This window comes from Cebus imitator, unplaced genomic scaffold (assembly GCF_001604975.1).
Source record: "Cebus imitator isolate Cc_AM_T3 unplaced genomic scaffold, Cebus_imitator-1.0 Scaffold52, whole genome shotgun sequence".
NCBI classification, from domain to species: Eukaryota; Metazoa; Chordata; class Mammalia; order Primates; family Cebidae; genus Cebus; species Cebus imitator.
The window spans coordinates 362,785-368,894 of record NW_016107367.1 but is presented as its reverse complement, the minus strand read 5'-3'; the positions used below and the strand labels follow the sequence as shown (position 1 = coordinate 368,894).

General features: G+C 43.8%; 1 protein-coding gene across 6 annotated transcripts in view; it reads right to left on the bottom strand.

Annotated features, from left to right (window-relative positions):
• The window catches only part of CDC42BPB (CDC42 binding protein kinase beta), a 115,228-nt gene that overhangs the window by 101,526 nt on the left and 7,592 nt on the right, over positions 1–6,110 (bottom strand). The gene's annotated exons all lie outside the window — the stretch shown is intronic.

Sequence of the window (6,110 nt, the reverse complement as noted above, 5' to 3'; positions counted from 1 at the left end):
CAAAAAAAACAAAAAACAAAAAACAAAAACAAAACAAAACAAAAAAAAAACAACAACCCGCAAAATAAATAAATATATTTTGCCATAAAAAGGAATGATACACTACATATGCTACAACATGGGACAAACTTTGACAACATACATGTCAGTGACAAAAGACCCATATTATATGATGGGTCTTCACTTACAGAAAATATCAGAATAGGCAGATATATAATGAAAGTAGATTTGTGGATGCTCAGGGCTGGGGTGAGGGTACAGTTGGAGGTGACAGCTGAAGGCTACAGGGTTCCTTTGGAGGTAAAGAAATGTTCTGGAATAAGATAGTGGAGATGGCTGCACAACTCGATGAATATACTAAAATACACTGACACTCAACTGTATGCTTTAGACAGGTAAATTATGCATGAGTTGAATCTCGATAAAGCTGTTACAAAAAAATTTTAAAAAAACAGGAAAAAAGAAATTATCTGGTAATTGTAAGTAGCAGAGAACCCTAAAAAAAAAACCTGGGAGGCGGAGGTTGAAGTGAGCCAAGATCGCACCACTGCACTCCAGCCTGGGCAACAAAGCGAGACTCCATCTCAAAAAATAATAATAAAATAAAAAATAAAAATAAAATCAGTGGTATAATTCAACTTAAATTTCTCTCATATTGCTGATAGACATCCAGTTTCCGTTTAAAAACCCTATTATGTCACAAGGATTATCAAAACTTCATAAACACAAATCTTGCTTTTTAAAAAAATACCTAAATATTTGTAGAAGGAAATATATCCAGGCTTATCATTTTGGTTACATAAAACCATGTCAATGTCTGCTGTTTTGAGAAACATTTCTTGTTCTGATACAGTATAATACAAATGCTATCCCTGATACCTTAATTAACTGGTAAAACTGGACATAGGGCATTTCCAGTAACTTCTCCATTGCTGCTAGTCTGACAGTATTTCCCACATATCTGAAAACAGTTTCATTTTAAAGGTACCTCAGAAAGCTGTTCTGTTAATAAAGACTTTTCAACAATTTGATTTCAAATACTTCGGGTTAGAAAACAGACATCTTGGGCCGGGCACGGTGGCTCACACCTATAATCCCAGCACTTTAGGAGGCCCAGGCAGGTGGATCACCTGAGGTTAGGAGTTCGAGACCAGCCTAACACGGTGAAACTCCACCTCTACTAAAAATATAAAATTAGCCAGGTGTGGTAGCACATGCCTGTAATCCCAGCTACTCGGGAGGTTGAGGCAGGAGAATCACTTGAACCCGAGAGGCACAGCTGCAGTGAGCCGAGATCGCGCCACTGCACTCCAGTCTAGGCAACAGAGCGAGAGGGTGTGGTGGCTCATGCCCGTAATCCCAGCACTTTGGGAGGTTGACGCAGGAGGATCCCTTGAGCTCAGGAGCTTGAGAGGAGCCTGGCCAAAAAAGGGAAACCCTGTCTCTAAAATACGTAAATAAATAAATGTTGAAAAGTAAATTCAGCTCACTGATAGAATTTTTTTAAACAAAATGATAGATTGAACTATTTTAATTCAAGTTTTTCACACCAACAAGGATGAGGTACAACAGAGCAGGAGCCCTGCAATGCTCTTCTGGGTGCTATGGTACGGGAGGTGTATTCACCTTTGCATCTCACTATGTTCTTCATGTTTTCAGAGAATGATGAGAGGCAAGAATATTTCTTATTCCGCTCTGGTTGATTTTCAATGGATTTCCTACATAACAAAAGCTTTGGAGTTAAACACAGCTCTATGACATTCCCAGAAAGATGACGTTTCTACAGGCAATTCCGGAGTCACAAATGCCCAGCTGTGAACATCCCCACATCACATGGTCTCCACAAGGACCCCTGCACCCCTACCACCCCCCCAGCTACCAGAGCGGGCGCTGTCCAGCCACCTTCCCACTTTCAGCACCCCCTTCAGGCACGCCCCACGTCTTCTCATCCTGTGAGCCCTTTCTCCTCTCTGTCTGCCAATGCTCATGCAGTTATGAGAGAAAAACCTGCCCTCCCCTCGTCCCATTTCTTCCTTCTACTCACGGGGGAATCTTTCAAGTAAATAAGCGTAAGAATACAAACAGCAACATATCCAAATCAAAACAAAGAGGAACTACGCTCTGACTCCATGTAGAGATGAGAGCTCGGGTGCCTTGCACACCTGGAAACCACAGCGGACATGATGACACCGCCACAGCCTCAAGGACAACGTGAGCGCCAGAGAACAGGATTTTTTTTCTTCACCACTGCAGCACCTAGCACATCTTAAGTCTTTAAAAAATATTTGTTAAGTGAATGACAAGGAATGGCAGCAGACTAGAAATGGTAATATGATTTTACACAGGGGGAAAAAGCAAATGGACGAGTGGGATCTAACTCAGCAAAGCCAGAAAACCAAAACTTAACTGCGCAGCATGGGCAACACAAGACTGGGGAATTAGAAGAGGCGTTCATATCTCAGAGGGCCTGAGGGTAATGGGCAAAAAAGAGGACCCACTTCAAGTCTATGGGAGAAGCGGTCAGATCCTGCCCCACCAGCCCTCCTCCACCTCAGCCACCTTCCCAGAAACTGACAGCTATGCCCCCAATCCCCACACCCTAAGTAGAAGACTGGAAACTCCTCTCTGGGGAGATTGACAACCCCAAAATAAAGAATTGTATCACCAACTTCTGATAGTTCCCCTCAAATTGGCAGGGTCCATGCTCTATTTCCTCATGGTGAGACTCAACACTTAAAAGTTCACCCATGCATACAGGGAATTTCCAATAAACCCACTCATAACCATGGAAAGACAGCCAGTAATCATCAAATTTTCAGAGAGGAGGCTCCAACAAAAAGAATGACCAAAGTAGGCAACAGCTGAAAACGCGCAGGAAACAGACAAGATAGACGGCAGAGGAAAGAAAATGTCTATACAACAAACGTGTGCATGAATCACTAAAACATTATAAATAAAGAGTCATGTGTTTAAAACATATTGCCAGGCCGGGCACGGTGGCTCACGCCTGTAATCCAAGCACTTTGGGAGGCTGAGGCAGGCGGATCACAATGTCAGGAGTTGAAGACCAGCCTGACCAATGTGGTGGAACCCCATCTCTACTAAAAATACAAAAATTAGCTAGGCGTGGTGGCGCACACCTGTAGTCCCAGCTACTGGGGAGGCTGAGGCAGGAGAATCACTTGAACCCAGGAGGCAGAGGTTGCAGTGAGCCAAGTAAAATTTCATCCCAAAACAAAACAAAACAAAACAAAAAGTATTTGCCTTCATGAAACAGAAGATGTTAAAAACAAGAATACTGAGAACAAGAACACTTTTTTTTTTTTTTTAAATTGAGACAGCGTCTCTGTCACCCAGGATGGAGTGCAGTGGTGTAATCTCAGCAACCTCTACCTCCCGGGTTCAAGTGATTCTCCTCAGCCACCAGAGTAGCCGCGATTACAGGCACCTGCCACCATGCTCAGTTAATTTTTGTATTTTTAGTAGAGACGGGGTTTCCCCATGTTGGTCAGGCTGATCTCAAACTCCTCACTTCAGGTGAACCACCTGCCTCAATCTCCTGAAGTGCTGGGATTACAGGCGTGAGCCACCACAAACCCAGCCAAGAATACTTAAAAATGAAAGATACAATGTCAGAAATAAAAATTCAATGTAAAAACTAGAGGATAAAGTTGATAACCTCTCCTTAAAAAATAAGAACAAGGCTGAGCACAGTGGCTCACACCTGTAATTCCAGCATTTTCGGAAGCTGAGGTAGGCAGATTACATGAGGCAGGAGTTCAAGACCAGCCTGGCCAACATGGTAAAACCCCATCTCTACTAAAAATATAAACACTAGCCAGGCATGGTGGTGCATGCTACTAGGGAAGCTGAGACACAAGAAACGCTTGAATGTGGGAGGCGGAGGTTCAAGCTCAGATTGCACCACCGCACTCCAGCCTCGGCGACAGACTAAGACTCTGTCTCAAAAAAAAAAAAAAAAGAAAAAAACAAGGAGGCCAGGAGCAGTGGCTCATGCCTTTAACCCCAGCACTTTGGGAGACCAAGGCAGGCGGATCATCTGAGGTTGGGAGCTCAGGACCAGCCTGGCCAACATGGTGAAACCCCATCTCTACTAAGAATACAGAAATTAGCCTGGCGTGGTGGCACATGCCTGTAATCCCAGCTACTCAGGAGTCTGAGGCAGGAGAATTTCTTGAACCCAGGAGGTGGAGGTTGTAGTGAGCCGAGATCGCACCACTGCACTCCAGCCCGGGTGACCGAGAAAGACTCCATCTCGGAAAAGAAATAAAATAAGAACAAAAAAGATTAAAACTACAGTATTATCAACAAAAGTTTCCCAGAGCTGAAGGACTCAAGCCTCCCAATCAAAAGACCCAAAAAGCATTAGAGATAAACAGAGTTCCCTGAAAGATTCCAGAGATTTCAAAAAAGAAAAGTTCCACATGGAGAGGTAGAAACCACTGTGGTCTCAGACTTCTCATTACCAGCCCTGTCAGTTCAGACAGCAGTGGCTCCACACATTGAAACGTATGAGGAACAATGACTTCTTACCTGGAGCTCCGCACCCAGGCAAAGTGTTATTCAAATGTGAGGGAAGAAAGGGCATTTTCAGACAGACCTAGGTCAAAAAATTTATAAATTCTTTCTTAGGAAGCTACTAGAAGATTCACTCCACCAAAAGATAAGAGACACAGAATCCAGAAAGGGGAATTCAGTAGAGGAGAGAAACACAAAGAATTCCTGCAAAGAATGAAAAGAACTCCGAGGAGGACTGCTCAGTAGCAGGCACTTGGGACACACGGCCCAGGCTGAAACAGAAAGCAGCAGGTCTGGAAGGGATGAAGGTGATAAGATTACTTGGGGTGTTTAATGGAGGAATTCTAGTTAAAAACCTGGCACTAAATTCACGGTTGTACGCTGAAAACCAAGCTAAAGAAAATTCGGCTGGGCGCAGTGGTTCACACCTATAATCCCAGCACTTTGGGAGGCCAATGTGGGTGGATCACCTGAGGTCGGGAGTTCAAGACCAGCCTGGCCAACATGGTGAAACTCCATCTGTACTAAAAATACAAAAATTAGGCGTGAAGGCAGGTGCCTGCCGGCTACTCGGGAGGCTGAGGCAGGAGAATCACTTGAATCCAAGAGGTGGAGGCTGCAGTAAGCTGAGATCATGCCACTGCACTCCAGCCTGGACAACAGAGTGAGTCTCCTTCTTAAAAAGAAAAAAAAAAAAATACTTCATGGGATTATCATAAGAAAAAAAAAAGAAAAGAAAATTCACTCCAATAACCCAAAAATATTTCCCTTAGTAAATGGTATCTTACATGGGTAAGCTGTGAAGACACTTACCTAATAATAAGACACTGAATGTCAATCAAACAAAATTATATAAACATATTTAGAACAGGAAGAAAGAGCAAGGGGTGGATGTGCCTCAGGCAGCGAAGGGAGAGAGAACATATAACAGTTCTAGAGACTCTTCTACGCAGAAGTCAGCAGATAATGTCCAAAATGGAAAAACCATAAATTAGCAGTACCAGCATGCTACACAGAGGCATGAAATCTGAGGCAGGCATTGCTAAACACCCACCAATATCTAAGATTTCTCTACAGTAACATCCCACACCCAGCCTGCCTGGCTGAAGGAGGATGGTGGATGGCCGCCGTCTCGGATGGAGGGCTGAGGGTGGGAAAAGGCCGCAGCCCGGAGGCTTCTCGGAGCCAGGCTGTCCAACCAGCACTGACTGCTGACATGTCAACTTCACAAGAGACAAGAATCAACCTGATTTAAGTCACTGTCACTTTGTGCTCCATTACTGGCAGCTAAATGTGATCCTAACTAAAACGGTAAGTAGAAACAGGAGTTAAAAGTGGTTATCTGTGGGAAGCTGGAGTGCAGAGCAAGCGGCTGGTAGAGGGACTGCTGTCTTGCATCATAACCCTCTACTACTGCTTGGGTTCCAAAACTAAGCACATGCATTACATTCGTAAAGGTTAAATTATATTTAAAGAAAATCACCCCATGGAACATGGTGGGGAGTGCTGTTAACCTCCACTTTTTTTTTTTTTTTTAAATGGAGGTTTCATGACACCTGTCACATGTCTGC